Source organism: Macaca fascicularis, chromosome 4 (genome assembly GCF_037993035.2).
Source record: "Macaca fascicularis isolate 582-1 chromosome 4, T2T-MFA8v1.1".
Lineage (NCBI taxonomy): Eukaryota > Metazoa > Chordata > Mammalia > Primates > Cercopithecidae > Macaca > Macaca fascicularis.
In genome coordinates, this window is record NC_088378.1 from 33859583 (window position 1) to 33870389 (window position 10807).

Genomic DNA, 10807 nt, shown 5'->3' on the forward strand with positions numbered 1-10807 from the left:
GCTATGATATAAACTGACATACTTTCTTCATCATGGGTTAAAAAAATAATGATCTATTACAGGAAGTGAAACCTAATTGCATGAAACCAAACCCACACAAAACTGAAGTTACTCAGATAAACAAAGTTTCCTCCAAGAAAGCTTTGCCTTGCCCTTTTCAAGACATTAACTGTTTAGTTAATATGTTTATTAACTAAACATAGTTTATATGTCAGATTTAAACTTACCAATCAGAAAATTACAGAATGAATATTTGTCTTGTAAGAAGCTCTTTGTTCCTTCTCTTTTCAATTGCAAGGTCACGCATTTTTTTCTTCATGCCCCATTACTTTGGGGAGCACATTTATTATGTAAGATAGAGACTTTGGAGAAAGTCTTATAATCGTACACATCACTCCCTTTGTCAATGTTTAAGTAAATGTTCATTCGCAAGCCTGGTTATCCCCAGGGCATTATTTATTCTAACATAAATAGCATCTATAAAATTAATTAGAGAATGATTCCTCCTATTTGTCAGTTACTCTAAAGTTTTGCTTTGAATAAATTAATCGCTCAGCTCACAGTGATGAGTAACATGCTCAAGGATTACTGAAAGGAGAAAAAGATTCTTATCAGGACTTCCCCTTGACCTTACCAACAGAACATTGATGGAACAACGGCAAACAAAACCAAAACAAAACAGTCAAACTGATGCTGGGAAAGAGATGGATGTGTCACCATTGCTGAAGATAAATATAGTGGAAGCTGCACCTGGCCAAGGTGAGCATTGAGATAAGAAATACCCAAATTTAATGATAATCCAAAGTCAGTACTTACAAAGAGATCAGACCAGGAAATGTGCCAAGTTTGTTTAGGGAAAGTAGGGGAATAGGGAAACTCACAAAGAAGAATAAGAAATAAACACATAATTTCATTCCTCAGATATAATCCTTGTTAAATTTTAGACTATTAACATAATTTTTAAAAAAAAAATAGAGATCATGTTTTATTAACTTTTAATTGACATTTCCATGTGTCAATAACTATTATATATTTAAAATGGCTGTAGAATGAATACTGCACACTATGGAGGTATCATTTTATTTAACAAATCTCTTATTGCCAGACTTTTACCACACACAGGCTTAGTTGTAATTGTTGCTATTGTTTTACTATTTTAAATGATGCTGTGATGTGAATTCTTTTATGATTGTGAATAAATATTTGAATAAAGTAAATTACCAAAAGTGGATTTGCTAGGTAATTTGCACATTTTCTAGGCATTTGTTGTGTATTGAAAATGCTCCTCTAGAAAGGTTATACTGATTGATAACCAGCCATGTAGGAAAGGTGAGGTTCTTTTCAAGGCTTCCATCTCAGCCCTTGCAATTTTGTCTCAGTAAGTCTTAAAAGCATGGGGCCTGAGGCCTAGAATTTGGGAGAGAGAGGGGAAAGCCCTGCTAAACATGTGTGCAACTGTGCTTCTTTGACTTCTGCTTATTCCATGTAATCTTGTAAGTGGAACACATTACACATAGGAGAATTGTTGGCCAGTGCTAAATGACAGAAAGTATGATAAAATTAAGCTTCATAATTTTTATCTTAAGAGTAGGAGAGATTTATTTTATTTTTTATTTTTATTTTAAATTCCGGGATACATGTGCAGAAGTGCAGGTTTGTTACATAGGTAAACCTGTGCCATGGTGGTTTGCTGCACCTGTTGACCTGTACCCTAATTTCTCTTCCCTCACCCCCCAACCCCCAACAGGTCCTGGTGTATGTTATTCCCCTCCTTGTGTCCATGTGTTCTCGCTGTTCAACTCCCACTTATGAGTGAGAACATGCAGTGTTTGGTTTTCTGTTCCTGTGTTGGTTTGCTGAGGATGATGACTTCCAGCTTCATCCATATCCCTGCAAAGGACATGATCTCATTCCTCTTTACAGCTGTATAGTATTCCATGGTGTATATGTACCACATTTTCTTTATCCAGCCTATCACTGATGGGCATTTGGGTTGGTTCCATGACTTTGCTATTGTAAATAGTGCTGCAATAAACATATGTGTGCATGTATCTTTATAGTAGAATGATTTATATTCCTTTGGATATATACCCAGTAATGAGGTGCTGGGGCAAATGATATTTCTGGTTCTAGATCCTTGAGGAATTGCCATACTGTCTTCCATTATGGTTGAACTAATTTACATTCCCACCAACAGGGTAAAAACATTCCTGTTTCTCCACAGCCTTGCCAGCATCTATTGTTTCTTGACTTTATAATAATTGCCATTCTGACTGGCATGAGATGGTATCTCATTGTGGTTTTGATTTGCATTTCTCTAGTGACAGGTGATGTTGAGCTTTTTTTCATATGTTTCTTGCCCATGTAAATGTCTTCTTTTGAGAAGTGTCTGTTCATATTTGCCCACTTTTTGATGGGGTTGTTTGTATCTCGTACATATGTTTAAGTTTCTTGTAAATTCTGGATATTAGACCTTTGTCAGATGGGTAGATTGCAAAAATTTTCTCCCATTCTGTAGGTTGCCTATTCACTCTGATGATAGTTACTTTTGATGTGCAGAAACTCTTTGATTTAATTAGACCCCATTTCTCAATTTTGGCTTTTGTTGCAATTGCTTTTGGTGTTTTAGTCATGAAGTCTTTGCCCATGCCTATGTCCTGAATGGTATTGCCTAGCTTTTCTTCCAGGGTTTTTATGGTTTGAGGTTTTACATTTAAATCTTTAATCCATCTTAATTTTTGTATAAGGTGTAAGGAAGGAGTCCAGTTTCAGTTTTCTGCATATGGCTAGTCAGTTTTCCCAGCATCATTTATTGAACAGGAGATTCTTTCCCCATTGCTTGTTTTTGTCAGGTTTGTCAAAGATCGGATGGTTGTAAGTATGTAGTGTTATTTCTGAGGTCTCTGTACTGTTCCATTGGTCTACATGTCTGTTGTGGTACCAGTACCATGCTGTTTTGGTTACTATAGCCTTGTAGTATAGTTTGAAGTCAGGTAGTGTGATGCCTCCAGCTTTGTTCTTTTTGGTTAGGATTGTCTTGGCTATACGAGGTCTTCTTTGAGTCCATATAAAATTTAAAGTAGTTTCTTTTAATTCTGTGAAGAATATCAGTTGTAGTTTGATGTGAATAGCATTGAATCTATAAATTACTTTGGGCAGTATGGCCATCTTCAAGATATTGATTCTTCCTATCCATGAGCATGGAATGTTTTTCCATTTGTTTGTGTCCTCTCTTATTTCCTTGAGCAGTGGTTTGTATTTCTCCTTGAAGAGGTCCTTCATATCTCTTGTTGCTGTATTCCTCAGTATTTTATTCTCTTTGTAGCAATTGTGAATGGGAGTTCACTCATGATTTGACTCTCTACTTGTCTATTGTTGGTGTAAAGGAATGCTGGTGATTTTCGCACATTGATTTTGTATCCTGAGATTTTGCTGAAGTTGGTTATCAGGTTAAGGAGTTTTTGGGCTGAGATGACAGGATTTTCTAAAAATAGAATTATGCAAACAGAAACAATTTGACTTCCTGTCTTCCTATTTGAATACCCTTTATTTCTTTCTCTTGCCTGATTGCCCTGGCCAGAACTTCCAATACTGTGTTGACTGGGTGTGGTGAGAGAAGGCCTCTTTGTCTTATACTGGTTTTCAAAGGGAATGCTTCCAACTTTTGCCCATTTAATATGATATCGGGTGTGGGCTTGTCATAAATAGTTCTTCTTATTTTGAGATATGTTCTATCAATACCTAGGTTATTGAGAGTTTTTAACATGAAGGAATGTTGAATTTTGTCAAAGGCCTTTTCTGCATCAATTGAGATAATCATGTGATTTTTGTCTTGGTTCTGCTTTGTGATGGATTATGTTTATTGATTTGCATAGGTTGAACCAGCCTTGCATCCCAGGGATGAAGCTGACTTAATCATGATAGGTAAGTTGGTTTTTTGTTTGTTTGTTTGTTTGTTTGTTTTGAGATGGCATTTTACTCTTGTTGCCCACACTGGAGTGCAATGGCGCAATCTTGGCTCACTGTAACCTCTGCCTCCCGGGTTCAAGCAATTATCCTGCCTCAGCCTCCTGAGTAGCTGGGATTACAGGCATGCGCCACCACACCCAGCTAATTTTTGTATATTTAGTAGAGACAGGGTTTCACCATGTTGGTCAGGCTGCTCTCAAACTCCTGACTTCAGGTGATCCATATGGTGGCTGTTTTTTGTTGGGCTGCTGGATTCAGTTTGCCAATATTTTATTGAGGATTTTTGTATTGATGTTCATCAGGGTTATTGGCCTGTAGTTTTCTTTTTTTGTGTGTGTCTCTGCCAGGTTTTGGTATCAGGATGATGCTGGCTTCATAAAACCAGTTAGGGAGAAATCCCTCCTTTTCAATTGTTTAGAATAGCTTCAGATGGAATGGTACCAGCTCCTCTTTGTAGCTCTGGTAGAACTCAGCTGTGAATCTGTCTGTTCCTGGGCCTTTTTTGGTTGGTAGGCTATTAATTATTGCCTCAATTTCAGAACTTGTTATTGGTCTGTTCAGGGATTTGACTTCTTCCTGGTTTAGTCTTGGGAGGGTGTATGTGTCCAGGAATTTATCCATTTCTTCTAGATTTTCTAGTTTATTTGTGTAGAGGTGTTTTTAGCATTCTCTGGTGGTAGTTTGTGTTTCTACAGGGTCATCGGTGATATCCCCTGTATCATTTTTTTATTGTGTCTATTTGATTCTTCTCTCTCTTCTTAATTAGTGTAGCTAGCGGTCTATTTTGTTAAGTTTTTTGAAAAACCAACTCCTGGATTCATTTATTTTTTGAAGGGTTTTTCGTGTCCCTGTCTCCTTCAAGTCTGCTCTGATCTTAATCATTTCTTTTCTTCCGCTAGCTTCTGGATTAGTTTGCTTTTGCTTCTATAGCTCTTTTAATTGTGATGTTGGGGTGTCAATTTTAGATCTTTCCCACTTTCTGATGTGGGCATTTCATGCTATAAACTTCCCTCTTAACACCGCTTTAGCTGTGTTCCATAGATTCTGGTACATTGTCTCTTTGTTCTCACCGGTTTCAAAGAATTTCCCAATTTCTGCCTTAATTTCATTACTTACCCAGTAGTCATTCGGTAGCAGGTTGTTCAATTTCCATGTAATTGTGTGGTTTTGAGTGAGTTTCTTAATCCTGAGTTCTAATTTGATTTCAGTGTAGTCTCAGAGACTGTTTGTTATGATTTTAGTTCTTTTGCATGTGCTGAGGAGTGTTTTACTTCCAAATATGTGATTGTTTTTAGAATAAGTGCCACGTGGCATTCAGGAGAATGGGTATTCTGTTGATTTGGAGTGAACAGTTCTGTAGATGTCTATTACGTCCACTTGATCCAGAGCTGAGTTCAAGTCCTGAATATCCTTGTTAATTTACTGTCTTGTTGATCTGTCTAATATTGACAGTGGGGTGTTAAAGACTCCCACTATTATTGTGTGGAAGTCTAAGTCTCTTTGTAGGTCTCTAAGAGCTTCTTTTATGAATCAGGGTGCTCCTGTATTAGGTGCATACATAGCATACATATTTAGGATTGTTAGCTCTTCTTGTTGAATTGATCCCTTTACCATTACGTAATACGTAATGCCCTTTTTTTTTTTTTTTTTTTTTTTATCTTTGTTGGTTTAAAGTTTTTTGTCAGAAAGCAGGATTGCAACACCTGCTTTTTTTTTTTTTTCTTTCCATTTGCTTGGTAAATTTTCCTCCACCCCTTTGTTTTGAGTCTATGTGTGTCTTTCTACGAGATGGGTCTCCTGAATACAGCCCACCAATGAGTCTTGACTCTTTATCCAACTTGCCTGTCATCATGATGCTATCTAGTTATTTTGCACATTAGTTGATGCAGTTTCTTCATGGTGTCATTGGACTTTATATTTTAGGTTGTTTTTGCAGTGACAGGTACCAGTTTTTCCTTTCCACTTTTAGTGTTTCCTTCAGGAGCTCTTGCAAGGCAAGCCTGGTGGTAAGAAAATCCCTCAGCATTTGCTTTCCTGGAAAGGATTTTATTTCTCTTTCACTTATGAAGCTTAGTTTGACTGGATATGAAATTCTAGGTTGAAAATTCTTTTCTTTAAGAATGTTGAATATTGGCCCCACTCTCTTCTGGCTTGTAGAGTTTCTGCCGAGAGATCTGCTGTTAGTCTGATGGGCTTCCCTTTGTAGGTGACCTGGCCTTTCTCTCTGGCTGCCCTTAACATTTTTCCCTTCATTTCGACCTTGGAGAATCTGATGATTATGTGTCTTGCAGTTAATCTTCTCTTGGAGTATCTTAGAGGTGTTCTCTGTATTTCCTGAATTTGCACGCTGGCCTGCCTTACTAGGTTGGGGAAGTTCTCCTGGATAATATCCTGAAGTGTGTTTTCCAGCCTTTTTCCATTCTCCCGGCGTCCTTCAGGTACTCCAGTCAATTGTATGTTCAGTCTTTTCACATAGTCCCATATTTCTCGGAGGCTTTGTTCATTCCTTTTCACTATTTTTTCTCTAATCTTGTCTGCATGCCTTATTTCAGCAGATGGTCTTCAAACTTTGATATCTTTTCTTCCACTTGGTCGATCTGTGTATGCTTCATGAAGTTCTCATGCTGTGTTTTTCAGCTCCATCAGGTCATTTATATTCCTCTCTAAACTGGTTATTCTGGTTAGCAGCTACTCTAACCTTTTATCAAGGTTCTTAGCTTCTTTGCATTGGGTTAGAATATGCTCCTTTTGTTCAGTGGAGCTTTTTATTACCCATCTTCTGAAGTCTACTTCTGTCAATTCATCCATCTCATCCTCTGGCCAGTTCTGCAACCTGGCTGGAGAGTTGTCATGATCATTTGGAGGAGAAGAGGCACTCTGACCTTTTGGGTTTTCAGTGTTTTTGCTGATTCTTTCTAATCTTCTTGTGTTTGTCTAGTTTCGATCTTTGAGGCTGCTGATCCTTGGATGGGGTTTTTGTGGGGACTTTTTGTTGTTGATGTTGCTATTGTTGCTTTCTGTTTGTTTTTCCTTCAATGGCCAAGTTCCTCTTCTGCAGGGCTGCTGCGGTTTGCTGGGGGTTCACTTCAGGCCCTATTCATCTGGTTTGCTCCCGTGCCTGGAGATGTCACTCAAGAAGGCTGGAGAACGGCAAAGATGGGTGCCTGCTTTTTTCTTCTGAGACCTCTGACCTCGAGGGGCACCAACTGCCTCCCTTGGCTGGGAGGTGGGGGCTCCCCTGCCCTGTTGTGGCTCTCAGGCGGGTCACCGAACCACATTGCTCTTCCTTCCTCTCCGCGGATCACAGAGAGATTTATTGACTTTCTGAAGGTTGTATAAGCAACTCAAGACATGACCTAAGAATCAAATGCAATCTAGTGACTATTCTGATAATTACCAAACCAATTTTTCATCCTCATAAAAGTAATTCAGTTTAATTTCTAGGTTAATTAAAAATTAATAAAAGATGGCAGATGAATAGCTCAGAAGGCTCCTACCTTCTTAATCTACAATCCAAACAATAACATGCTTTTAATAACATCATTTACAAATGAGCTAAAACTGTGTCATCTCCATGGCCGTAACTCAGGACACTGGCAGAATTATATGTGTCTAAGAAATTCAGTCAGATCAATTTATTGAGGCTTCTTAAAATGCCACGATGAATAGAAAACTTTGAGTGGGAGTTGGGGAGGGGACCTAGACAGGCGATGAGAATCGAAATGATTAAATCACTTTGGTCATGTTTCATTATTCTGTGGTCATTTTGCCACAGACTTTATTTCTGAATTTACTTTCTGGTTTTCTTAACATATTATATAACTGGGAGGCAGCAGTTTAGAGGGACACATTGGACAGGGAAACCAGGATTCATTCGTGGCTTTCCTATTAACTGAATGACTTGGGATCATTTCTTTAAACTTTCTGGTCTGCAGTTACTTCATTTGTCATGTAATCACTTATCTTGATGACAAGCAAATTCTACTATTAAAATATAGATATGACCCAGTTGAGTTGATATGGTGGTTAAGATATTTGACTCTAGAGCCTGATTATAGATTCAAATCCCAGCTACTTACCACGTAATAATCACATAACTTTGGGATATTTGCTTAACTTCTCTGTATGTATCAGTCCCTTCATCTTCAAAACATGAATAATAATAGCAACTACCTCAGAGAGTTCATGTGAGAACTCAGTAATATAGTTTTTGCCTGACATATGGTAAGTACCCACTAAATCTTAGCTGCCAATAGTAGTATAACACTCATTATAAGTTCAATAGAAATGTATTATATGAGATCCTTCAATTCATCTAATGTAGGAAACCTTAGGATTAATGTTTTCATTGAATCTATCTGAGCACTATTTAGCTCAGTATCTTCACTGGCAGTAATGACTTATTTTCATGATGAAATTGGCTTCCTTTTCTAAATAAGTTTTTTATACTTAGAAAGGCCTTCATTTTATCTTTATCTTCTTGTTTCAAACCTGCTTTCAGAAAAACACTGGAAGAGTTGCTAACATTGTTATGATTATATTCAATTGGCTTTCAAAATATGCTTCAAGTTTTATGAGATCCTAAAATTTGTAAATTAGCTTTTTAAAAAATTTTTTAAAATCACATCAGTCATTCTGTTCAATAAAAATTTTGACTACACATTCAAAGACAGTGTTGATATTTGGCATTGTGTGGCTCTGTCTTGGTCTGCCAAGGGAGGTTAATTATCGGAAAAGCAGAAAATCCTTAGTGCAACATAATTCACCCTAAGGAGGTCCTTCAGCTGTTTCCAGAGGGCAATTGGAATAATAAGCAAGGCTTTGGTATAAAAAGAATTTTTATTAATGTAAAAATAAATTTATTAGTATCCAAAATTTAATATCACATCTTAAATTACTTCAGTTCCCATATGACAAAAGTAAAATTAAATAAGATTTCAACATAAATGCAGATATGGCCCTGCACAGGTTACAATAATTTGACAATGAAATAGTCTTTCATGTCAAGAGGAAATATGTTAAAGCAATACAAGGCATAAAAAGACTTCTTTATTTGAGTTGATGAAAGAGTGGCAAGTACCAAAGTAGATGCAAAAGAGATCTATATAATTATACCACAGATAAAAAGATAAACCTGTCAATATCCCAAATTTGTGATATTTTAGGAAGTTGTAGTCTTTCCTGAATTTAAATAAACAAAATAAAAAAAACAGACAACCCTTGGAAGCAATCAATCCTTCCAGACCACACTTTGTTAGGGAAGAATATATTTTTTTAAAACATTGAAATGCTAATTTTTGAGACGGGTTACTGAAGTAGTTGAAATTTATGATTATTGTCTTATGTAGCCCTAATATAAAAGGGGAATGATTTTGTGTATCTTTAATTGCCTTTTCATCATACCTAAGTAAGCTTAGGATTTATTTTAAGTTTCTGATTTAAAACACACATTGCAGGGAAATCAGAGCAATAACTGGATTTTAACATCAAGTATTCTGATGAAGAAAGCACCTCATCAATTTGAAGTGTTTTCCAAATATGCAAAGTGATTGGAAGACGTAAGTTAAAGGAGCATTTCAACCCCAATTTTTGACATAAAGCATTTCTGAATTCCATGCAATAAAAGGATCTTAGCTTTAATGTTTTCTCATAAAGACTTATATAATTTGAAGTATCTAACTAATTTTGTCCAAACTAAATATAAAAATAAATTGCTTTTGAAATTCTTGTATTGACAGCTAAAGATGAAAAGGAATATGTTTGTGGCATTGGATCAAACCAGTTAGTGCAATTTAAATTTCCAAATGCATCACATGTGAGTATAGAAAAGAAATTAGAAAATATGATCTGTGTTCTCAAGATAATCCATCCATACGTGAAATGTATGGTTTAAGCCAATGTCTCAATAAGAGTAGAAAGATGCAAGTATTACTGTGGGCCTGTCGTCAGGTGGAGGGCTGGGGGAGGCATAGTATTAGGAGAAATACCTAATGTAAATGATGACCTAATGGGTGCAGCAAACCAACATACCACATGTATACCTATGTAACAAACCTGCACATTGTGTACATGTACCCTAGAACTTAAAGTATAAGAAAAAAATATGCAAAGCCCTAGCTCAGTATGTGGCATATACTGAGTGCTAATAAATGTTGACTAACATTAGCCATCTTATTTCTTTAGAGAAACAGAGAAACAGGAATGCACCTATGTTATTGAGTAACAGGAATACACCATAAATTGCTTAGTAATTCACCTACATGTGCGTATTGAGATTGTTTCCTCTGTGGGTTGCTTTGTTTGGTTGTTGGTTTGCTTGGTAGTACAAGCAACACATATTGTGTACTACACAAATAAGACTACTTCTAAAGGATAGAGTGCTATAAGTAGAACCATTGGATAAAGAGACGCAGATTTCCAGCTCTGATAGAGACTACCAAAAGGCCTACACTGATTTACACTTTCAGTATATATGAAGGTCTATTTTCCTTTGGATATGATCCCAGAAAAATGTAGTGCCAATCTGATAACTTATTTTTATTTGTGGGTTACAAAGAAGTTTAGGCTTTTTTTCCCCAAATGTTCCAATTGTCAGAAATTGCATGTATTTTTTTTATTATAATACTTTAAGTTCTAGGGTACATGTGCATAACGTGCAGGTTTGTTACATATGTATACTTGTGCCATGTTGGTGTACTGCACCCATCAACTCGTCAGCATCCATCAACTCATCATTTACATCAGGTATAACTCCCAATGCAATCCCTCCGCTCTCCCCACACCCCATAATAGGCCCCGGTGTGTGATGTTCCCCTTCCTGAGTCCAAGTGATCTCATT

General features: G+C 36.8%; 1 long non-coding RNA gene across 1 annotated transcript; it reads left to right on the plus strand.

Moving 5' to 3' along the window:
• The first annotated feature begins 680 nt into the window (after positions 1 to 680).
• LOC135970397 (uncharacterized) lies at positions 681 to 7400 on the plus strand. The gene is made up of 3 exons (XR_010586074.1): positions 681 to 759; positions 3876 to 3924; positions 7028 to 7400. It is a non-coding gene; the product is annotated as an uncharacterized lncRNA (long non-coding RNA).
• Positions 7401 to 10807: the final 3407 nt, after the last annotated feature.